This window comes from Pseudophryne corroboree, chromosome 4 (assembly GCF_028390025.1).
Source record: "Pseudophryne corroboree isolate aPseCor3 chromosome 4, aPseCor3.hap2, whole genome shotgun sequence".
In the NCBI taxonomy this organism is placed as follows: Eukaryota; Metazoa; Chordata; class Amphibia; order Anura; family Myobatrachidae; genus Pseudophryne; species Pseudophryne corroboree.
Genome location: NC_086447.1, coordinates 556,763,566 through 556,789,434, shown reverse-complemented (window position 1 = coordinate 556,789,434; position 25,869 = coordinate 556,763,566). Strand labels below are relative to the sequence as shown.

The 25,869-nt window shown below is 48.3% G+C and overlaps 1 long non-coding RNA gene across 1 annotated transcript in view; it reads right to left on the bottom strand.

The window, feature by feature from the left end:
* Window positions 1-387: 387 nt before the first annotated feature.
* LOC134911603 (uncharacterized) overlaps window positions 388-25,869 on the bottom strand; it is a 50,012-nt gene continuing 24,530 nt past the window's right edge. Inside the window, exons 2-4 of the long non-coding RNA XR_010176706.1 lie at window positions 829-895; window positions 638-721; window positions 388-476 (exon numbers count right to left, since the gene is read on the bottom strand). This is a non-coding gene — a long non-coding RNA (uncharacterized LOC134911603). The remainder of the gene's footprint in view (window positions 477-637; window positions 722-828; window positions 896-25,869) is intronic.

The window sequence follows — 25,869 nt, the reverse complement described above, 5'->3', positions numbered from 1 at the left end:
CCTGTAGTGTGTTTTTCCACTTTAATTTTGAGGGTGACTCCAAATCCAGACCTCCATGGGTTAATAAATTTGATTTCCATTGATAATTTTTGTGTGATTTTGTTGTCAGCACATTCAACTATGTAAAGAACAAAGTATTTAATAAGAATATTTCATTCATTCAGATCTAGGATGTGTTATTTTAGTGTTCCCTTTATTTTTTTGAGCAGTGTATATATCTCCATGGATTGTCCTGCACTCACATCTCAAAACTTTTGATGAACAAGCGGGTGCTCCTAATGGGCCATATAGGTCCACTAATAATATGCAAACAAATCCCACAACGTGGAAGTGCACTCTCGCAATAATGGAGTCATTCAATATGTAAAAATCAATCGTCACCAAGGCTTTATTCGTGTCAACGTTTCGGTCCGTGACCGGACCTCTCAAGACAGGTGACATCAGTTCAGTCGAGTCGGCAATAAATACAAATACATCTGAAAGGACAATGTTCATAATTACGATCACAAGCCTCACCGGTCCCTGGAAAGCCCAGCACCAACAGGAAAAACGCCACCAACAAAGATAGATGCATAGTACAAAAAGAATATCACCAGTGTGCTAAAGAACAAATTAACAGACTCTCACTCTCCCGTACCTGTGACGTTCAATGCATCGTCAACAGATACCTTGTCATTGTTCACTATAATCGGCTGGTATAGAGGACTCACAGTCTATCAGGCTGTTATACAAAAAAAGGGGGAACATGGAGTCATATAAACTAGCAATCACCACAGTAATAGGCACAGCCAGTTATAATGACAATCACCCCCACACAGTGCAAAATACCTGTATATGGGACATCCTCAAGTACTGATGCAGCCACTCGTGTAATGCACACACATTTTATTTTATGCTGGCAGAAGAAAAATATATAATCCATTATCAATAAAGCGCATTAACACCTTAAGCATGCAATAAAGTATCCAAAAATGTTACTTACTCAGTGTGGAAGAAGCTGTGCATGTGGCTGCATAGCTCTCCTGTCCACTGAGTGTAAGTTAAATACTGCGCCGGCCGGAAGTGCCCGTGAAACCGGAAGTCGTCCACAAACTGTACTATACCAAACCACAAGGCATACACTACACATACCACAAGAGCCTAAAGCAGGCGGCTTAGCAGTGTGTAGAATTGTGAAAGAGAGTGGGATTGGGCCGGAGAGGGTGGTTGGTCGGGAGAGGGGGATTGGGAAAGAGAGTGGTTTTGGGCCGGAGAGGGGGAGTGGTCCAGAGAGGGGGAGTGGGCCGGAGAGGTGGAGGTGGCTGGAGAGGGGGAGTGGTCCAGAGAGGGGGAGTGGGCCGGAGAGGGGGTGTGGGCCGGAGAGGGGGAGGTGGCTGGAGAGAAGGAGTGGGCCGGAGAGGTGGCTGGAGAGGGGGAGTGGTCCAGAGAGGGGGAGTGGGCCGAAGAGGGGGTGTGGGCCGGAAAGGGGGTGTGGGCTGTAGAGGGGGAGTGGGCTGGAGAGGGGGAGGGGGAGACAGAAGGGGAGGGGGCCTGGTGTGGGCTCCCAGCAGCAGCTTGCCGTTGTGCTCGCCCTAGAATGACATATGTAATATTTAGGTTGTAGCATATACATTTATAACATCAGCATATTCCTATTACTCTGTTCTGTCCCATGTTAAATAGACAGGGGTAACATTAATTAGTTTTTTTAATGTTTAAACTGGTGATGTTGCCCATAGCAACAAATCAGATTATACATAACATTTATTAAGCTGCTTCTATCAGATAATATATAAAATCTGATTGTTTGATATAGGCAACATCACCAGTTCAAAAATCCTCCACCATTATAAAATTAAACCCACTGAGCAAGTTATTGGGTTCAGTTGACAGGCTGTGTAGCAACTCTGCACAACAACATTCACTTTTGCAGAAGCACCTTGCTACACAGTACTGCTTGCCCTACCCACACACACTGTCATGTTTATTCGACAATAGTTTATTGTAAGTGTGCAAATTTTCACACTCTCACTTAGTGAAAATAGGCAACGTTTATGCTAAAATTCACAGTGTTATTTACTGTAATAGTTTACTTACTGCGCCTACGTTTGTCACGGATTTGTTGGCGGAGCTCCGCCAACTGGTCCGGCGTACGCCTGCGGAGGTCGCTCCATCGCCTTTCTAATTGTATCACGGTCCTCCGGCTGCGGACGCGGGTCCACAATAAGCGCCGGACCTCCGCGTAGGCCTCGCGCTTCACCCTATTTGGGACAAAGGGCGGCCTACGCGGCGGTCCATCACTGCCACTAGTACGCGCAGCTCGCGGCGTGTGAATGCTGCTGCGCGCATCATGGCAATGGCGTTTTCCATATATGGGCTTATATTTATAGTTTGTGGTTGCATGTGATTGGTTGGAAATGTATGGTGTCATCTGTAATCAACATTTTTTTGATATGTGTACATTGATGTGCAGGACAGTTTGTATAGTTCTCATAGGCGGAGATTCGCACATGCGGACACACACACACACATATTATTAAAATATGACTTCACATCATATACATATTAGTCTTCACACATATATAAAATAAATACTTTATAAACTATTAAAAATTATTGGATACAACAATCTTACACAACATACATGAAAAGGAGAATATTGCCATTAATAAATGTGCTGAAACAAAATAAAATACTCTCAAAACTCACTCAAATGTGCTCACTCAGAAATGTCCACCGTGCTTTAGTAATTTTCCGCATACACCCACACACAGGCTGCATGCAAGGCGTTCATATAGCCAGTGCAGCAATTACTGCACCAATTAGCATAATATACACCTGCGCGGAATTCCGCACCGGAAAACGCAAGCAGCTATAAATACCTGAACACTCGTGCATACACACATGCTACCAGCAACATGGCTACTCGTGAGCAGACGGCAGCAGAGATGGACGAGGTGCAGAAGCAGATGGCAGCACTAACACAGAGAAGATTAGCACTGCGGAGGCAGATGCTTGATTTTGCAAATGCAGACTCAGAAATACCAGGACCCAGTACTATACAAACTCCTTCTGCTACCCAGGAGTTAGGAGTGAATTCCCTGCCAGACATAGCTAGTGGGGAAACCGAGGGTGATTCTGGACTAGCAGCTCAAACACAAACTACACAATTAGCTAGTGAAGAGGAAGATGGTGATGAAGGTCAGGATGATAGCTCACAGGCTACTTCCAGAAAAAAAAAAAAAGACAGCCCGCATTCACTAAGAGGGAGTTACGGATTTTGGTCACACAGGCCATGCAAAAAATACATCGAGGACCCAAAAACATGGGTGCTGCAACCAAAGACAGAATTTGGAGGGACATCACTAATTCTATTAATGAAGTCGGCTCAATAGTCCGCACCTCGCAGGAAGTTCGAAGACGGTAAGTGTATATTGCCAGTCCATTTTCTGTGCCAAGTATTATTAAAAAGTAACTTAGATGTGATGTTGCCTATAGCAACCAAATGCATAGCATGTGTACTATATATTAAAGCAGGTTTCCAAAATTTAACACTACCTTGCCCCTGTTTTTCACCACATATATAGTTGGGCCGACTTCAAATCCTGCCTGAAGGGCAAGAGGTCTGCGGAGTGGAATGCCTCGAGGGCAACAGGGGGAGGACCAGCTGCCACTGTGGAATACACAGATCTGAAGGAGATAGCGATGGACTGTGTGAGCTACGAGGAGGGGGTTGGGGTGTCTTATATGGGCACGGACCTGCCTGAAATACTCCATGCACATGACTTGCCAGGTAAGTTTACACACATTTTTTTTTTTTTTAATTTAAACAAAAATCTCATATTGTTTTTATCTACTCTTTTTCCACTCATTCTTCTATTTGCTTTGCACATAACACAGCACAGGGGGGTGAGCAGGTAGAGTCACAGGAGGGTTATGTGGCTGAGGTGGAGGGACCTAGTGTGTCTGGCAGTGTGGGACCACAAATCCCACCCATCCAGATTCCAACTGGCCCCCCACCCAACCCTCTGCTATCCCGGAAATCCTGACTGAAATAGCCAGGTATGGTGAGAGCCTGAATGCTTTTCAGGACAGGATGCTCCGGGAGGTAAGCCAGATACCTGTCCGGCTCACTGAGCACAGAACCAGTGTGGAGCAAGGTGTAGCTCAACTCTGCCAAGGTCTGGCAGAGATCAGGCAGGGACAAGATCAACTCGCCTCCTCCTTCCATGAACTTGCCAATTCCATTCGGCAAGGGCTCCAGGACATCGCTGTCTCCCTTGCCCACAGTGGCAGAGAGCCAGCCACATCGGCTCCCTCCCCTCCCCCTGCCCAGGAAGAACATCCCACTGGGCAGGGACCTCGAAGGTCGCTCCACAGACCAAGCCAAGAAGAACATCATCAGGCGGGGGAAAAAAAAGAGAAAGTGATGTCTCTCCAGATGGGCAGCACCCATGTTTTACATGTTGCCTCGATGTATTTTTTTATTTTGGCTTGTGTGGCCAGAATGTAGAACTCCCTCAAAGTGACATGTTTTCTTTAAATTGTAGCCTGTGAGTTATTTGTGCCTACACCTGAGCCATCTTCCTCTTCCTAGCGTGCTGTGTATGTTTGTGTTTGTGTGTTTGTTCCGGAATCTACCTCAGTTCCCCTAAAAGTTTAGTCTGGCTGGGGGTTCACTTACTTAATTGAAAAAAACAAATTCTGGCAGAATAAGGGGTTCTGCTATGTGCATTTGCCCAATGCCATCTGCTTGCTGCTATGTCCATCTCAGTATGTGATGCTCATTTGTAGCCATGTTGTGTTGATTTTGAACTTTATTTGAAGTAAAAAAAAATTACTTTACAATTGTTTGTGTGTTTTATTAAAGGTTATGCACTCATGAAAACTGTGCCCTGTAAACTTGAACATGGTATATTGACATTTGTGGAACAAGGGAACAATCAGAATATTAAGACAAACATTGCATAGTGTAATTTTAAATCTGTATGCCTTGCACAACACTTAAATTAACATATACAAAAAAAATTAGCCAAAAAAAAAACTTGGGTTACTAGGGGCAACATGCCATAGTATTAGATATGGACACATATTTTTAAATATTTTTTTTTTAAATAAGTCACATTAAATGTAGGCTGCATTATGGTGCTCATGTTATTTGGTATGTACAAAGGAATATGTCTATGTTGAGAAGATTTAGCTGATGTAGTTTATTAGTTAGTTTAGTCACATTTGAGATTATAAAACAAATAATTTAAACATGCATTTAACATCAGTTAATTTTTATTGGTACAAAAAATAAAGTGCATTATTTGTGAGTGTGTCAGATTTGTTTGTGCTAACAATACAAATATGAAGTGGCCATATAATTGCTGCTTGTATTATTTTGTAAGAGCAGTGTTTTGCAAGTAAATGCTCAACAGGTGAATTCAGTTGCTAATTAATGGCTAATCAGAGCACACACACACTTGTAACAGTACTTCGCAAGTGCTGAGTAGCTGCAGACTCACTCTTCTGCTGCGTGAAGATAGCGAAAATTTGTTATGTACTTTTAACATAGGATACGCATTTTTGCCAAAAACACGCCTACTGCTGGATGCATACTCCCACACTAGCCGACCACTTTCACGCCCATGTCGTAGGATTGCGAAGCCGTGCCTCTGCCACGCCTCCGTCACTCCCCGTTTTCGTTTGTGTAGTACGAGCAGTTTTCTTTGTAGTAATTCTGCACAAGTGTCGTATCGCTATGCTTGCGCATGCATATTTTCGCTTTTGCGCATGTGCAGTGTGTGGAATTCCTGCCGTTTGCGATGCGATGATCCGCTGCGAACAACTCGGAATGAGGGCCATTGTCCTTTCAGATGCATTTGTATTTATTGCCGACTCGACTGAACTGATGTGTCACCTGTCTTGAGAAAGGTCCGGTCACGGACCGAAACGTTGACACGAATAAAGCCTTGGTAACGATTGATTTTTACATATTGAATGACTCCATTATTGCGAGAGTGCACCTCCACGTTGTGGGATTTGTTTATATATATATTTTTTTTTTCCCATAACCCTTGTGGTAATTTGTACTAATCCAGTTTATCTTCATATATATTCTGTGTTTATATAGTTGATTCAGAGTATTGCATTTTTGACCAGTGTACTGTTTTTACATTTTTTAGAGCACCCACGCTGGCGATAGGAGTGGGAGAGAGTCTAGCGTTGACATGGCAACGCCGTGCAATCTGTACGACTGACGTCAACATGATGCATCGCACTCTGTCCGGCACCACGTGACCCATCTTCGGCACCGGCGGCGGGAGGCTACACCGGGATATAAAGTTAGTTCATGTCACTGTATTTGTTTGTTTGTTTGCTTCCTGAAGACGGGGAACACTGTCCCTGAAACGCTGAAGTAAAGACTTGCTTTTTCACCTATCTGGGAGATCCGTGCCTGCTTTCTGATACTCACAGATTATATATTATATGTCCCGGCACTCCCCTTTAATAAATGGTGAATGCTCCCAGAGAAATAGCGGATTCCTCAATGCAGTGTAGGGAAATAAGGCGGCACTCATGCAGACTTCATTGCAAAAACGAGATGGTCAGTTTAATATACCGACATGTTTCAGGGATACAACCCCGTCTTCGGGGCCAGACAACCCAAACTGAACCACTGTGAAAACATTTATACACAAACACAGACAAAACATCATTGCATTATGCTACTCACCTGCTCCACGGAGCGCTTTCGCGTCGCCCACCCGTGACCTCACAGGATGCCACATCGCAGGTCCGTCTCCATGGTTACCACAGAAGACGCCCGCTCCACAGCCTCGTTACCAACCAGGGGATTCAGCCGCATTCTCACGTTGCCGGCCCCTGACATCATCCAGCGCCGTGTCGCAGAGCAGCTGCCATAGCAACCGCCTATATAGGTCAGAGGTATCTGTTGCCTGCCTTCTCCATCCCAACTATTTCCTGCTGCTACCTTCCGAGGTGTGCTCACATCCCTGCTGCACTGCCCACAGAGACCGTGGGGTGAGGTGAATGGGGATCCGGGGAGGGAAAGCACTGGGACAGGGCCGCACGCAGGGGGCACTATCTTTCTGCTAGCACGCTCACTATATCCCTGTCACCCCTGCCTCAGTCACCCACTATCTTGCTGTCACCCCTACTTCAGTCACCCACGATCTTGCTGTTACCCCTACTTCAGTGACCCACTCTCTCCCTGTCACCCTGCCTCAGTCACCCACTCTCTCCCTGTCACCCCTGCCTCAGTCACCCACTCTCTCCCTGTCACGCTGCCTCAGTTACCCACCATCTCCCTGTCACCCCTACTTCAGTGACCCACTATCTCCCTGTCACCCCTGCCTCAGTCACCCATTATATACCAGTTACCCCTACTTCAGTCAACCACTCTCTCCCCGTCACCCTGCCTCAGTCACCCACTCTCTCCCTGTCACGCTGTCTCAGTCACCCGCTCTCTCTGTCACCCTGCCTCAGTCACCCGCTCTCTCCCTGTCACCCCTGCCTCATTCACCCATTATCTCCCTGTCACCCCTGCCCAGTCATCCACTCTCTCCCTGTCACCACTGCCCAGTCACCCACTATCTCCCTGTCACCACTGCCTCAGTCACCCACTATCTCCCTGTCACACCTGCCTCAGTCACCCACTATATCCCTATCACCCCTGCCTCAGTCACCCACTATCTCCCTGTCACCCCTGCCTAGTCAACCACTATCTCCATGTCACCCCTGCCTCAGTCACCTACTATCTCCCTGTCACCTCTGCCTCAGTCACCCACTCTCTCCCTGTCACGCTGCCTCAGTCACCCATTATCTCGCTGTTACCCCTGCCTCAGTCACCCATTATCTACCAGTTACCCCGACTTCAGTGACCCACTATCTCCCTGTCGCCCCTGCCTCAGTCACCCACTTTCTCCCTGTCATGTTGCCTGTCACCCACTATCTCGCTGTCACCCCTACTTCAGTGACCCACTCTCTCCCTATCACCCTGCCTCAGTCACCCACTCCCTACCTGTCACCCTGCCTCAGTCACCCACTATCTCCCGGTCACCCCAGCCTCAATCACTCACTATCTCCCGTCACCCCTGCCCAGTCAACCCCTATCTCCATGTCACCCTTGCCTCAGTCACCCATTATCTACCAGTTACCCCTGCCTCACTCACCTACTATCTCCCTGTCACCCCTGCCTCAGTCACCCATTATCTACCAGTTACCCCTACTTCAGTGACCCACTATCTCCCTGTCACCCTTGCCTCAGTCACCCACTCTCTCACTGTCATGTTGCCTGTCACCCACTATCTCGCTGTCACCCCTACTTCAGTGACCCACTCTCTCCCTATCACCCTGCCTCAGTCAACCACTCTCTACCTGTCACGCTGCCTCAGTCACCCACTCTCTCCCTGTCACCCTGCCTCAGTCACCCACTCTCTCCCTGTCACCCACTATCTCCCTGTCACCCCTGCCCAGTCACCCACTATCTCCCTGTCACCACTGCCTCAGTCACCCACTATCTCTCGGTCACCCCTGCCTAGTCAACCACTATCTCCATGTCACCCCTGCCTCAGTCACCCACTATATACCAGTTACCCCTGCCTCAGTCACCTACTATCTCCCTGTCACCCCTGCCTCAGTCACCCATTATCTAACAGTTACCCCTACTTCAGTGACCCACTATCTCTCTGTCACCCTTGCCTCAGTCACCCACTCTCTCCCTGTCACGTTGCCTGTCACCCACTTACTTGCTGTCACCCCTACTTCAGTCACCCGCTCTCTCCCTGTCATCTCTGCCTCAGTCACCCACTCTCTCCCTGTCACCCCTGCCTCAGTCCCCCACTATCTCCCTGTCACCCCTGCCCAGTCACCCACGATCTCCCTGTCACCCCTGCCCAGTCACCCAATATCTCCCTGTCACCACTGCCTCAGTCACCCACTATCTCCCGGTCACCCCTGCCTAGTCAACCACTATCTCCATGTCACCCCTGCCTAGTCAACCACTATCTCCATGTCACCCCTGCCTCAGTCACCCACTATATACCAGTTACCCCTGCCTCAGTCACCTACTATCTCCCTGTTACCTCTGCCTCAGTCACCCACTCTCTCCCTGTCACCCCGGCCTCAGTCACCCATTATCTACCAGTTACCCCTACTTCAGTGACCCACTATCTCCCTGTCGCCCCTGCCTCAGTCACCCACTCTCTCTCTGTCATGTTGCCTGTCACCCACTATCTCGCTGTCACCCCTACTTCAGTGACCCACTCTCTCCCTATCACCCTGCCTCAGTCACCCACTATCTCCCTGTCACCCCAGCCTCAGTCACTCACTATCTCCCCTGTCACCCCTGCCCAGTCAACCTCTATCTCCATGTCACCCTTGCCTCAGTCACCCATTATCTACCAGTTACCCCTGCCTCACTCACCTACTATCTCCCTGTCACCCCTGCCTCAGTCAACCATTATCTACCAGTTACCCCTACTTTAGTGACCCACTATCTCCCTGTCACCCCTGCCCAGTCAACCACTATCTCCATGTCAACCCTGCCTTAGTCACCCATTATCTACCAGTTACCCCTACTTCAGGGACCCACTATCTCCGTCACCCCTGCCTCAGTCACCCACTCTCACCTTGTCACATTGCCTGTCACCCACTATCTCGCTGTCTCCCCTACTTCAGTGACCCACTCTCTCCCTATCACCCTGCCTCAGTCACCCACTCTCTACCTGTCACCCTGCCTCAGTCACCCACTATCTCCCTGTCACCCCTGCCCAGTCAACCACTATCTCCATGTCACCCCTGCCTCAGTCACTCCTTATCTACCAGTTACCCCTGCCTTAGTCACCTACTATCTCCCTGTCACCCCTGCCTCAGTCACCCATTATCTACCAGTTACCCCTACTTCAGTGACCCACTATCTCCCTGTCACCCCTGCCTCAGTCACCCACTATCTCCCTGTCACCTCTGCCTCAGTCACCCACTATCTCCCTGTCACCACTGCCTCAGTCACCTTCTATGTCCCTGTCACCCCTGCCTCAGTCACCGATTATCTACCAGTTACCCCTACTTCAGTGACCCACTATCTCCCTGTCACCCCTGCCTCCGTCACCTACTATCTACCAGTTACCCCTACTTCAGTTACCCACTCTCTCAATGTCAACCCTGTCACCCCTGCCTCCTCAGTTACCCAAGGAGGCTCTACCTGCCATAATGTGTAAAAGGGGACTCTACCTGCCGTAATGTGTGATAGCGGCTCTACCTGGAGTAGTGTGTAAAATGGGGCTCTTACTGCCGCAAGGTGTAAAAGGGGCTTGGCGTAATGTGTGACAGGGGCTCTATCTGGTGTAATGTGTGAAAGGAGATCTACCTGGTGTAATGTGTGTAAGTGGTGCTACTGTGTGGCATAATTTGAATAATGAATACTACTGTGCAGCATAATATGAATTAGTATTCTTTTGTGGACACGCCCCTTCCCCATGAAACTCTGCCCCTCTATTTTTGGCTCGCGCCTACGATGCGAACTGGACCTATTTTCCATTGGGGGGGGGGCGCCGATGCGGTTTCTTGCACACCGCGCTAAAATGTCTAGTTACGGCACTGACGGGAAGTATCTAAAGTATCCTATGTTGTAAGCCATTCATACATTTTTATCAAGTATGCATTTCTCTATATAGGTATATTCAATAACTGCTACACCATGAGAGCTCTGTACTGGTTTAAAAAACAACAACTTCAAGATGTAATTTAAAAGCACAGGGGAGTGCTCATATAAAAGCTAGAAAAGCCTAAAGGTGCATACACACGGAGAGATTTTGACTATGAGAGATTTTGACTAACTTTTCCCTTGAACTGGCAGTAGGAGATTTTGACTAACTTTACCATAGATTTTGTCTAACTATGCAAGAGATTTTGGCTATGGGAGATTTTGGCTATCTCATTTAAATAAGGGGATGAGTGTCATATATAGGACGATTTTACAGGGTGGCTGGTATTTAAATAGCTAAAAGTAAAAAAAATTTTTTGGCGTGGGGTCCCCCCTCCTATGTAAAACCAGCCTCGGGCTCTTTGAGCCAGTCCTGGTTGTTAAAATACAGAGGAAAAAACGAGTAGGGTTCCCCTATATTTAGACAACCAGCACCGGGCTCTGCGTCCGGTCCTGGTTTAAAAAATACGGGGGACAAAAGACATAGGGGTCCCCCGTATTTTTCAAACCAGCACCGGGCTCCACTAGCCAGGGAGATAATGCCACAGCCGGGGGACACTTTTATATTGGTCCCTGCGGCCGTGCCATTACCCCCCCAACTAGTCACCCCTGGCCGGGGTACACTGGAGGAGTGAGGACCCCTTAAATCAAGGGGTCCCCCCCTCCAGCCACCCAAGGGCGAAGCCCGAGGCTGTCCCCCCCATCCGTGGGCGGTGGATGGGAGGCTGATAGCCTTTCAATAGTAATATTGTTCTTTACAGGTGGCCTACAGGTCCCAGCAAGCCTGCCCCAGCATGCTGGCACTTGGAGAACCACAAGTGCCAGCATGCCCGGACATAAAGGGCCCGCTGGCACCTGTAGTCCACCTGTAAAGAAAATATTGAAAAAAAAACACGACACATTCTTTAAAAAATCCTTTATTAAACTGGGTCTTCACCTGGGGGCGGCGGCCTTTAAGCTCTTTTGCATGGCCGCCGCCTTCCCAGGGCTTCCGGCGTCTTCACCTGGGGGGGGCGCCACCTCCCCAGGGCTTCTGGGGTCTTGCTCCGGCGTCTTCACCTGGTGGGCGGCGGCTGCTAAGCTCTTTTGCATAGCCGCCGCCCATCCAGGACTTCCACGACGTCTTCACCTGGGAGGCGGCGGCCTTTAAGCTCTTTTGCATGGCCGCCGCCTTCCCAGGACTTCCAGCATCTTCACCTGGTGGGCGGCGGCTGCTAAGCTCTTTTGCATAGCCGCCGCCCATCCAGGACTTCCACGGCGTCTTCAGTCTTCAGGAGCTCTTCTCCGCTCCTCCTCCGCCGTCGGACTGAAAGCCGCTGCCTCGCGCTGACTTATATAAGTCAGCGGGAGGGGGCGGGGCGATGACGCGGCGAGCCGTGATTGGCTCGCGGCGGCCATCTTGAATTTCAAAAATGACGCTGAGGCGCCATTTTTGAAACTGGTACCGCTCCGCTGCCAAACTCTGCAAGATAAAAAGGTAAATTTCCCCCGCCCGCACCGCTGCCGCAACCCGCCGCCGCCCACACCGCCACCGCAACCCACCGCCGCCCATACCGCAACCCGCCGCCGCCCGCACCGCCGCCGCAACCCGCCGTCGCCCACACCGCCACCGCAACCCGCCGCCCGCACCGCCGCCACAACCCGCTGCCGCCCGCACCACCGCCGCCTGCAACATCGCTATCGCTGGGAAAAATCGCTGGCCTCTTAAAGTATTAGCGATTTTGACTAACTTTTGCAGCGACATAGCCAAAATTGACTTGCCTGCACTGACTATTTTTCCCAGCGATAGCGACCTAGCGGGGACGCGCATCGCTATCGCTGCCTGTATACACACGGAGCGATCTGCACTAACTTTCTGAGCGATTTTGACTATATAGTCAAAATCGCTCAGTTATATCGCTCCGTGTGTATGCACCTTAACACTGAATGGGTTACACATAGACAGATGATAGAAAAAGCCTTATGCTCTCAGTTTATGGCCAGAACAAGTCATTGCATGGAGCGACCTTCCTCTCTTAGTAACACAGTAACATAGTTAATGAGATTGAAAAAAGACAAGTTGTCCATCGAGGTCAACCTTTATTTTTGATCCTATACTATTCTCTATATAACCATAGATTTACCCATAATGACTTAAGTGAAGACTGTTTTAGTCTTGTTGACAAATAGAATGTATACTTTTTCTAAAATACATTCATTTTAGATGCTATATCCTTGGATATCTTTTTCAGTTAGAAATGTATCTAACCCGTTTTTAAACTTATTGACTTAGTCTGCCGTTACTACCTTCTCTGGCAAAGAACTGCAGATGCTTACTGCCCTTACTGTGAAGAACTCCCTCCTTTGCTGGGTATGAAATTTTCTCTCCACTAACCTCAGAGTGTGCCCACGTGTCCTGTGTAGAGATCTCTCAATAAACAAATCTCCTGTTAGCTCCATGCATTATCCCTTTAGATCTTTAGAAATATTAATAATGTCTCCTCTTAGATGCCTTTTTTCAAGTGTAAACATTTAACCTAGTAAGCCTTCCCTCATAATCTAGTGCGTATAACCCCTTTAGCAATTTTGTAGCTCGCCTCTGAACCCTTTCAAGCTCTAAGATATCTTTTTAATAGTGAGGAGCCCAAAATTGTACACAATATTCCAGATGTGGCCGTACCAATGATTTATATAAATGATAGGCTTGCACTTTCATCCCTTGTCTCAATTCTCAGTTTTATGCATGTTAATACCTTATTTGCCTTCATTGCTGCAGTGTCATATTGGGTACTGTTGTTAAGTCTATTATCAATGAGCACCCTCAAAACTTTATTTTTTTTGAACATTAAGGTTTTTATTGAAGAGTTTTCACATAGAAATGGGGAACAGAATAAAGAAATAGGGAAACACAGGGGGAGTCCGGAATGGTTACCATAAGCAAACTTAAACAACGCACAGTCTAAAGGGTATACAATTGGTTACATTGAACGTACAGACACCAGAAAAGGAGAAAGCGCTAAGAGGAGGCATGAAGAGGCCATATCTAACATCACAGCATTCTCGTATATAACTCTAGGAAAGGTCGAGGACGGACATGTCAATTGGAGAGCTATACACTGTTAGCCTACCTTCTCTACTTCTATAGTCAGACCATCCCAACCATTTCATGTGGATAGAGTTAGCCGATGAGGAGTATTTAGCCTCCGCGGTTTCAAAAATGAAATGTTTGTGGATCTTATTTTGGATGGACTCTAAGGTGGGGACACTCTCAGATTTCCATAACTGTGCTATAGCCGCTTTAGCGGCTATCAAAATGTGCCCCAGGACATAACGGTCACCTGCAAAGAGGCGATCTACGTACATGTGGAAAAGCGCCAGAGCTGGGTCCATTGGGATGCTAAGCCCTAACACCATGCCGGCCATATTTAAAACTTCTCTCCAAAGAGGTTGTATGCGAGGACATGCCCAGAAGACATGAAAGATATCCCCCATGGAACCACATTTCCTCCAACACAATTTAGATTGGGAAGGCCAGATTCTGTGCTGCTTGGCAGGGGTGAAGTAGGCCCTCTGTACAAGTTTGTAAAACATTTGAGTGGTTAACACATTTGGAGACTTTAAAACAGGACCTAAATATACCGTCCCACTCTGCCTCAGTAAAGGACCTATTCAAATCTCTTTCCCATAAAGTCTGAGTTTTCAATTTTATCTGGGGGCCGTTAGACAGTTGAAATTGATACCACCACGTAATCCCATATTTATGCGAAGGTGTCTCCAGTCGGCTCACAATGTAAGCCGGAAGAGACAGTTTGTGGAGATGTGAGGGAGTACATGAGTGCAGCCAACTTCTCACCTGCAGGTATTTAAAGAAATCCTGAGTCCGAATCCCAAATCTCTCTTGTAATTGAGAGAAGGACATCAAGGTGTCCCCTTCATATAAATCGCCCACGGTAGTGAGCCCCTGCAGAGTCCACTCCACTAGGGAAACATTGGGGATCAATGACATAAGAGCAGTTAATGACAGGCAGGGGGCAGGTAAATTAAGCTCTTCTGAAGAGAGTACCAATTTATGCCAGGAATCTATGGTCGTTTTAATAGACTTACAGGACTCGGCCCTACTCCTAGCAGCGGGCAGTGGAAACCAAAACATATCAGGGAGAGAAACAGCGTCCAAGCATGAGGCTTCCAGAGTAACCCAAGGCTTCAGACTCGTGGTGTCAAACCAGTCCCTAGATTGACTTATCAGACATGCTGCATGGTACTTTTCTATATCTGGGAAAGCTACCCCCCCAGACAGTTTAGGCCGAACAAGTGTCTTCTTAGCAATTTTCGGTCTAGATCCTCCCCACACATATCTGGTCAAGACCTGGTTAAATTTATTATAGAGGAGTCTGGGGAGGGGCCTCGGTATGGCGCGAAACAAGTACATTAATTTCGGCAATAAAACCATCTTAGCAGCAGCAATCCTACCCAACCAAGACACCTCCTGCAGCATCCACTCCCCAGTCAGCTCAGTAAACGCTTTTAATAACGGGGCATAGTTACTCTCAATCAAATTGTCTTCTCTGGTTAAGTTTATACCCAGGTATCTCAGAGAGCAGGACTTCCAGGCATATTTATACCTATCCTTCAACTTAGAGACCACAGTCGGAGGTATATGGAGTGGGAGGGCTTCCGTTTTATTTGTGTTTAACTTATAAAAAGAAACATCCGAGTAGTTTTGAAGGACCTCATGCAAAACTGGCAAGGAAGCTTCGGGGTCAGTTAGACATAGCAGAATATCGTCCGCAAACAAACTAATTTTGTGAGAAATGCCCCCGATAACAGGACCACCAATCGCATCCCAAGATCTAATGCAAGCAGCCAAGGGTTCTATTGCCAGCGCAAAAATAAAAGGGGATAGCGGGCATCCTTGACGCGTGCCATTAGAGATATTAAAGGGTGAGGAAAGGCATCCGTTAACAAAAGACCCGTGCACTAGGGGAGGAATAAAGAGACATGATAGAGTCCAAGATCCTTCCAGAAAAGCCAAATTTGTCCAGAGTTAATCTCATAAAGTCCCAATTCAATCTATCAAAAGCCTTTTTGGCGTCGAGAGACAAGACTAGAAGGGGTTCTCTTCTACCGGCTGCGTGCTCAATCACATTAATCACCCTGCGAGTATTGTCCGGGGCCTGTCTGTTCAGTACAAAACCCACTTGATCTGGGTAAATAAGAGAGGGGAGCAGAGGGCTGATACGGTTGGCTATTAATTTGGCATACATTTTTAAATCCGTATTTAGTAACGCGATCGGTCTAAAATTTTGGATGGAGGTGGGGTTTTTCCCCGATTTGGGGATGGTAATGATTTGAGCTTCCAGCATCTCTTTAGGGAGGTGGCCTGCCTCTGAGGCTTCATTGAACACCGACAGGAGCACCGGGGCCAAGCTCTCCCTAAAGGATTTATAGAAACTAGCAGGGTAACCGTCGGGACCCGGGGCTTTATCTGCGGGGAGGGAGTCAATAGCCTTTTCGACTTCAGCTAAAGTCCAAGGCGCACTTAGAGAGCTACAAGACTCTGGCGACAGCGAGGGGAGAGGAAAGTTGCTCAGAAAATTCTGAACATCTACGCCTGTAGGTTGAAAGGTAGAAGAGTCCCCCTTCAGGTTGTATAGTTTGGAGTAATAGGATGCAAAGACATCTGCAACTCCGTCTGGATCGTAGACTCTGTTACCCCTATCCGAATGGACAATGTGAATTTTTTCTTTAGCCTTCTTACCCCTCAGCTTCCTCGCCAGCAGTCTACCAGCCCTATTACCATAAACGTAAAATTTTTGGTTCAGTCTATGTAGGTTGCGTTGCACCTCTGCTAGATAGAAGACATTCACCGCCTCCCTTGCTTCTTTCAAAGACTTGAGAAGGGCTTTATCGTGCGGATGTGCTTTGTGAGAACTCTCCAGGGAGGCGACTGTAAGCTCAGCTTGTTCAAATTTTTTGCGATATGCCCGTTTAAGTTTAGCCGCTGTTTGAATTGCCGTCCCTCGTGTCACTGCTTTGAGGGCACACCAGAATGTGAAGATAGACGTCTCCTGGGGAGAGTTCTCAGAAAGAAAATAATCTAAGGTGGATTGGATCGCCTGCGTGGTCTCCGGCTGAAGGAGACTGAGTTTACCCAAACACCAGGGGGCCGGGGTAACCTTTCTATTATTTATGTCCCATTCGATGAATAGTGGGGAGTGATCCGACCAGGACATGGGGAGGATGGTGATTGTACGGACGGACTGTAGGGTCCACTTATCCGCCAATACTAAATCTATTCTAGAGTAGGATGCGTGCACCGAGGTATAAAATGTGTAATCTCTATCCATTGGATGCTTAACGCGCCAGAGGACTAAAAGATCATATTCAGCTAATAGTTGCTGGCTAAAGCCCTTTGCATTCCTATGGAGCTGACTGGAGAGTGAGGGTCGCTTGCCAGAATTATCGACGACGAGGTCTAAAGTCAAATTAAAATCCCCCATTAAGAGTAAAGCACCCTTAGCCAATTGTTGCAGCTTAGCGCAGAGTTTATTGCAAAATGCTAGTTGCTTGGTGGTAGGGGCATAGCAGGAAACCAATGTCACCTCTTTGTTTTCAATAGTACCTACTAGAATAAGGATTCTCCCCTCAGGGTCGCAATATTTCGAAGCGAGGAAGAACGCGCAGTGCTGAGATATCAAGATTGCCACTCCCGCCTTCTTAGCCGGCCCGTTAGCCAAATAGCAATGGGGGTATCTCCCATTAGTAAACCGTGGAGGGGCAGAGTTAATAAAATGAGTCTCTTGGACTGCTATAATTTGAGCTTTAAGTTTATGAAAATAATTAAGCACTAATCTGCTCTTGTGTGGGGAATTGAGCACTTTTGCATTTATAGAGACAATGTTAACCATAACGTAAAACTGTCGGGGAATGCGTTTCTAACCACAACCAACTGGCATGTAAAAAAATGTGTGTAACATATCCGGACAAACAAGAGAGGGAAGAGGAAAGAAAAGGCAAAGAGAAGAAGAGGAATACAGAAAGAAAAAACAGAAAGAATAAACAGAACATTAACCCCACACGGGGGTACATTTGGACGCCTAACCATGGCGACTCCAAGTTCAACAGTGGGGGGTAGTGGCTATCCGCCCGCACCCGAACCTATATCAAACTAAATGTAGGCACTTGACATCCCATCTCTGGACCCCCGACCACCACCGGCAGTAAATGAAACTTAAGTAGAATTCCCAGCCAACAAGGAATTGTGGGTGGCAGTCGGGGCAGCAGAGACAGACAGTAAACAATGAAACACCGGTGAGGAGGCCACACTGAAAAACATTCTAGAAACAAACAACCTCCTCAGATAATCGCCAAAGAGTTGATGCAACGTAGGAATATACAACATAACAAACTAATTAAGAAACATGCAAACAAAGCAAGTGTAGCAGATCAAACAATACTCAAAGTTCTGCAGCCGATGAGGCCCAGTCCCGCTGGAGGCCCCGTTCGGGAGAGGTGTGTGTAGGAGAACTTGCAGAGTTCCATGATGCTAGGACCCTTTTACCCTCCTCGACGTTCGATATAACAACTGTGGACCCCTCTCGAGAGATGAGCAACTTCATAGGAAATTTCCATCTATATAGAATGTTCTCTTTCCGTAGCACTGATGTGATGGGGTAAAGAGAGCGCCGTTTCGCCAAAGTAGCAGGGGACAGGTCACGAAAATTTGAAGTGAGCCCAAAGCCTCTGACGCAGCATCCGAGGGTCTGGCAGCTTTCAAGATTGCCTCCTTCACTTGGTAATAGTGAAACCTCATAAGGACATCCCGGGGGACACCATCGGGGGCATTCCAGGCCTTAGGAAGCCTGTGGATACGGTCAATTAAGAAGTCCGCGAGACGGTTTGAAGGAAGGAGTTTGCTAAAGAGGTCAACTGCAAAGTCGTTTAAAGCGCTATTAGCGACAGTTTCCGGAACACCTCGTAGCTTTAAGTTGTTACGCCTCGATCTGTCTTCCATATCCGAGAGTTTATCTCTAAATGCAAAAGGGCTTAATTCCCCACACAAGTCGTGTGAGGAGATTAGGTCATTGTGAGACGTCACCACTTCACCCATTTTTGTTTCGAGGTGATCGGTGCGGTCTCCGATCTCGTCAATAGATCGCTGGCATTCCTTCATAGTTGCTCTAAATTCTGCAGCGACTTCATCTTTAAATTGCGTTAAGAGCTGCTTCATAGCACCCACCGTGAGCGCTTCGCTGTCGGCAATGGCGCTGGTGTGAGCAGTGACCGGGTCGGGCGCATCTCTAAGCGGTGGGGACACAAGAGCAGCAGGTTTAGAGGTGCTACCCCGTGCGTCCTTTGCTTTAGCAGCCTGGGGAGAAGGTTTAAAGAACGCCACCTGGAAGACAGTTTTAGCAGCCTTATATTTCTTGGGAGGCATAGCAGCGCTGAGTGTCAAAGGTAGAGGAACCGGAGACAAGAGGCGTCTGGAGCGTCAATTTAGGAAGGATCCACAGAATTGTCGAGCTGTCATATCATGTCATAAAAGCATTCGGGCGCAGGTGGAGCCTTCTCAGAGCGATCAGGACATAATATTATTCATCCATGTAACCATCGCGGCCGATTGTCTCGGCGGGAACCGGGAAATCTGCGGTCTGGTGAAGTCTGCAGTGCACTATGTATTATAAATCGGGCACACAGAAAGAAATGTGGGCTATTGCATCCAGGGACCACCAGATGGGGCCAGTGCATTAGTAAACCTGTTTCCCAGCTTAAGAAAATAAATGCACCAATCCTACCACAGGGGCCCCAGGGCAAGAGGAGGGAGGGAACAGTGCCAGAGGGCAACCAACTTGAATAGGCCCCAATCCAGAGACCCCCACAGCCGCACACTCACTCTGCTACCTTAAATCCAGCACCACCTGAGGGATTGAAGATGGCCGCCGCGTCTCACTGGCCGTCCGTTCCGCCTCCGCTGCCCGGCCTCTCTCCGACCCTCCGTCTCGGGGGGTGTCCGCTCCGGAGGTCCGGGGGAGGGTCCCGAGTGCTCCGGAGCTGGTACGCCGTGGAGCTCAAGACGCGGGCGCCGGGAGTACGCGAGTCCCCGGCTTCCGCCTGCATGTAAGGCCGCAACCTGCAAGAGCGGTTAAGACCTCTCCCCGGCTCCGCAGCCGACACCACAGGGCCGAGGGGACCCACAGGGAGGGACAAGGAGCCTCGGAAAGGAGAGCCAGGGGGTGAGCATCCCGGATTAGATCCAATATTGAACGCTGGAGAGATGAGAGCAGCAAAGGCACATCTGCTCTCCTCTCCAGCCAAGCCATGCCCCCCCTCAAAACTTTTTCTAATACAGTCTCCCCTAAATTCTCCCCATTTAATTTGTAGATTGCATGATTATTTTTAGTCCCAAAGTGCATGACTTTACATGTTTCTATATATTTTTTTTAAATAATAATTTTTTATTGAATATAGAATAAACGAGTTGTAGTACACATAGATGATACAAACAATTCCACAAGTAATTTGCAAACAATTCCAGACTTAAAGTATATCCTCTATAATGTACACCATGGGGTAAATTTACTAAGGTCCCGATTTTGACCGAGATGCCGTTTTTTCATCAAAGTGTCATCTCGGTAATTTACTAAACTCAAATCACGGCAGTGATGAGTGCATTCGTAATATTTGGAAGTCCTTGGAAAAAAATCACGAATGAATACACCATCGGTCAAAACGCGGCTGTTTAAGTATGAATCTCGGTCATTTACTAAGAAGTGCAAAGCAAAAAAAAACAAAACACTGCCGTGAAAAATTACAACTCGTAAAAAAGTGCTTAAAAAAAAACAGACCTGCTTTTTTTATTCGTGATTGGATAGGCATGCACGGATCCATGAGATCCATGCATGTATATCAGTGGGAAGGGGTGGGAAAGTGATTATTTTTTCAAAAAAAATTGCGTGGGGTCCCCCCTCCTAAGCATAACCAGCCTCGGGCTCTTTGAGCCGATCCTGGTTGCAGAAATATGGGAAAAAAATTGACAGGGGTTCCCCCATATTTAAGCAACCAGCATCGGGCTCTGCGCCTGGTCCTGGTTCCAAAAATACGGGGGACAAAAAGAGTAGGGGTCCCCCGTATTTTTAAAACCAGCACCGGGCTCCACTAGCTGGACAGATAATGCCACAGCCGGGGGTCACTTTTATATAGTGCCCTGCGGCCGTGGCATCAAAAATCCAACTAGTCACCCCTGGCCGGGGTACCCTGGGGGAGTGGGGACCCCTTCAATCAAGGGGTCCCCCCCCCCAGCCACCCAAGGGCCAGGGGTGAAGCCCGAGGCTGTCCCCCCCCATCCAATGGGCTGCGGATGGGGGGGCTGATAGCCTTTTGTGATAATGAAAAGATATTGTTTTTAGTAGCAGTACTACAAGGCCCAGCAAGCCTCCCCCGCATGCTGGTACTTGGAGAACCACAAGTACCAGCATGCGGCGGAAAAACGGGCCCGCTGGTACCTGTAGTACTACTACTAAAAAAAATAAGAATTTACTTACCGATAATTCTATTTCTCGTAGTCCGTAGTGGATGCTGGGGACTCCGTCAGGACCATGGGGAATAGCGGCTCCGCAGGAGACAGGGCACAAAAGTAAAAGCTTTAGGATCAGGTGGTGTGCACTGGCTCCTCCCCCTATGACCCTCCTCCAAGCCTCAGTTAGGATACTGTGCCCGGACGAGCGTACACAAAAAGGAAGGATTTTGAATCCCGGGTAAGACTCATACCAGCCACACCAATCACACTGTACAACCTGTGATCTGAACCCAGTTAACAGCATGATAACAGCGGAGCCTCTGAAAAGATGGCTCACAACAATAATAACCCGATTTTTGTAACAATAACTATGTACAAGTATTGCAGACAATCCGCACTTGGGATGGGCGCCCAGCATCCACTACGGACTACGAGAAATAGAATTATCGGTAAGTAAATTCTTATTTTCTCTGACGTCCTAAGTGGATGCTGGGGACTCCGTCAGGACCATGGGGATTATACCAAAGCTCCCAAACGGGCGGGAGAGTGCGGATGACTCTGCAGCACCGAGTGAGAGAACTCCAGGTCCTCCTCAGCCAGGGTGTGCCCCTGACCAAGTAGCAGCTCGGCAAAGTTGTAAAGCCGAGACCCCTCGGGCAGCAGCCCAAGATGAGCCCACTTTCCTTGTGGAATGGGCATTTACATATTTTGGCTGTGGCAGGCCTGCCACAGAATGTGCATGCTGAATTGTACTACACATCCAACTAGCAATCGTCTGCTTAGAAGCAAGAGCACCCAGTTTGTTGGGTGCATACAGGATAACAGCAAGTCAGTTTTCCTGACTCCAGCCGTCCTGGAAACCTATATTTTCAGGGCCCTGACAACATCTAGCAACTTGGAGTCCTCCAAGTCCCTAGTATCCGCAGGTACCACAATAAGCTGGTTCAGGTGAAACGCTGACACCACCTTAGGGAGAAACTGGGGACGAGTCCGCAGCTCTGCCCTGTCCGAATGGACAATCAGATATGGGCTTTTGTGAGACAAAGCCGCCAATTCTGACACTCGCCTGGCCGAGGCCAGGGCCAACAGCATGGTCACTTTCCATGTGAGATATTTCAAATCCACAGATTTGAGCGGTTTAAACCAATGTGATTTGAGGAATCCCAGAACTACGTTGAGATCCCACAGTGCCACTGGAGGCACAAAAGGGGGTTGTATATGCAGTACTCCCTTGACAAACTTCTGGATTTCAGGAACTGAAGCCAATTCTTTCTGGAAGAAATTCGACAGGGCCGAAATTTGAACCTTAATGGACCCCAATTTGAGGCACATAGACACTCCTGTTTGCAGGAAATGTAGGAATCGACCGAGTTGAAATTCCTCCGTGGGGGCCTTCCTGGCCTCACACCATGCAACATATTTTCGCCAAATGCGGTGATAATGTTGTGTGGTCACCTCCTTCCTGGCTCTGACCAGGGTAGGGATGACCTCTTCCGGAATGCCTTTTTCCCTTAGGATCCGGCATTCAACCGCCATGCCGTCAAACGCAGCCGCGGTAAGTCTTGGAACAGACATGATCCTTGCTGAAGCAAGTCCCTTCTTAGTATCTCTTGAAGTTCCGGGTACCAAGTCCTTCTTGGCCAATCCGGAGCCACGAGTATAGTTCTTACTCCTCTCCTTCTTATAATTCTCAGTACCTTGGGTATGAGAGGCAGAGGAGGGAACACATACACCGACTGGTACACCCACGGTGTTACCAGAGCGTCCCAGCTATTGCCTGAGGGTCTCTTGACCTGGCGCAATACCTGTCCAGTTTTTTGTTCAGACGGGACGCCATCATGTCCACCTTTGGTCTTTCCCAACGGTTCACAATCATGTGGAAGACTTCCAGATGAAGTCTCCACTCTCCCGGGTGGAGGTCGTGCCTGCTGAGGAAGTCTGCTTCCCAGTTGTCCACTCCCGGAATGAACACCGCTAACAGTGTTATCACATGATTTTTCGCCCAGCGAAGAATCCTTGCTGCCATTGCCCTCCTGCTTCTTGTGCCGCCCTGTCTGTTTACGTGGGCGACTGCAGTGATGTTGTCCGACTGGATCAGCACCGGTTGACTTTGAAGCAGAGGTCTTCCTAGGCTCAGAGCATTGTAAATTGCCCTTAGCTCCAGTATATTTATGTGGAGAGAAGTCTCCAGACTTGACCACACTCCTTGGAAATTTCTTCCCTGTGTGACTGCTCCCCAGCCTCTCAGGCTGGCATCCGTGGTCACCAGGACCCAGTCCTGAATGCCGAATCTGCTGCCCTCTAGTAGATGAGCACTCTGCAGCCACCACAGAAGAGACACCCTTGTCCTTGGAGACAGGATTATCCGCTGATGCATCTGAAGATGCGATCCGGACCATTCGTCCAGCAGATCCCACTGAAAAATTATTTCGTGAAATCTGCCGAATGGAATCGCCTCGTAAGAAGCCACCATTTTTCCCAGGACTCTTGTGCATTGATGCACTGACACTTGGCCTGGTTCTAGGAGGTTCCTAACTAGCTCGGATAACTCCCTGGCTTTCTCCTCCGGGAGAAACACCTTTTTCTGGACTGTGTCCAGAATCATCCCTAGTAACAGCAGACGTGTCGTCGGAATCAGCTGCGATTTTGGAATATTTAGAATCCACCCGTGCTGTCGTAGAACTACTTGAGATAGTGCTACTCCGACCTCCAACTGTTCTCTGGACCTTGCCCTTATCAGGAGATCGTCCAAGTAAGGGATAATTAAGACGCCTTTTCTTTGAAGAAGAATCATCATTTCAGCCATTACCTTGGTAAAGACCCGGGGTGCCGTGGACAATCCAAACGGCAGCGTCTGAAACTGATAGTGACAGTTCTGTACCACGAACCTGAGGTACCCTTGGTGAGAAGGGCAATTTTGGACATGGAGGTAAGCATCCTTGATGTCCAGGGACACCATATAGTCCCCTTCTTCCTGGTTCGCTATCACTGCTCTGAGTGACTCCATCTTGATTTGAACCTTTGTATGTAAGTGTTCAAAAGATTTCAGATTTAGAATAGATCTCACCGAGCCGTCTGGCTTCAGTACCACAAATAGTGTGGAATAATACCCTTTTCCTTGTTGTAGGAGGGGTACTTTGATTATCACCTGCTGGGAATACAGCTTGTGAATTGTTTCCAATAATGCCTCCCTGTGGAGGGAGACGTAGGTAAAGCAGATTTCAGGAACCTGCGAGGGGGAGACGTCTCAAATTTCCAATCTGTACCCCTGGGATACTACTTGTAGGATCCAGGGGTCCACTTGCGAGTGAGCCCACTGCGCGCTGAAACTCTTGAGACGACCCCCCCCCACCGCACCTGAGTCCGCTTGTACGGCCCTAGCGTCATGCTGAGGACTTGGCAGAAGCGGTGGAGGGCTTCTGTTCCTGGGAAGGGGCTGCCTGCTGCAGTCTTCTTCCGTTCCTCTACCCCTGGGCAGATATGACTGGCCTTTTGCCCGCTTGCCCTTATGGGGACGAAAGGACTGAGGCTGAAAAGACGGTGTCTTTTTCTGCTGAGATGTGACTTGGGGTAAAAAAAGGTGGATTTTCCAGCTGTTGCCGTGGCCACCAGGTCCGATGGACCGACCCCAAATAACTCCTCCCCTTTATACGGCAATACTTCCATGTGCCGTTTGGAATCTGCATCACCTGACCACTGTCGTGTCCATAAACATCTTCTGGCAGACATGGACATCGCACTTACTCATGATGCCAGAGTGCAAATATCCCTCTGTGCATCTCGTATATATAGAAATGCTCTATAGTCAATAAAATACTGTCCCTGTCAAGGGTATCAATATTTTCAGTCAGGGAATCCGACCAAGCCACCCCAGCGCTGCACATCCAGGCTGAGGCGATCGCTGGTCGCAGTATAACACCAGTATGTGTGTATATACTTTTCAGGATATTTTCCAGCCTCCTATTAGCTGGCTCCTTGAGGGCGGCCGTATCTGGAGACGGTAACGCCACTTGTTTTGATAAGCGTGTGAGCGCCTTTAATTTTCTATCGGGGGAAACCCACGCATCATCACACACTTCAATTAATTTATCTGATTCAGGAAAAACTACAGGCAGTTTTTTCACACCCCACATAATACCCTTTTTTGTGGTACTTGTAGTATCAGAAATATATAACACCTCCTTCATTGCCCTTAACATGTAACGTGTGGCCCTAATGGAAAATACGTTTGTTTCTTCACCGTCGACACTGGAGTCAGTGTCCGTGTCTGTGTCGACCGACTGAGGTAATGGGCGTTTTAAAGCCCCTGACGGTGTTTGAGACGCCTGGACAGGTACTAAATGGTTTGCCGGCCGTCTCATGTCGTCAACCGACCTTGCAGCTTGTTGACATTATCACGTAATTCCCTAAATAAGCCATCCATTCCGGTGTCGACTCCCTAGAGAGTGACATCACCATTACAGGCAATTGCTCCGTCTCCTCACCAACATCGTCCTCATACATGTCGACACACACGTACCGACACACAGCACACACACAGGGAATGCTCTGATAGAGGACAGGACCCCACTAGCCCTTTGGGGAGACAGAGGGAGAGTTTGCCAGCACACACCAAAACGCTATAATTTTACAGGGACAACCTTATATAAGTGTTTTCCCTTATAGCATCTTAATATGTAATAAT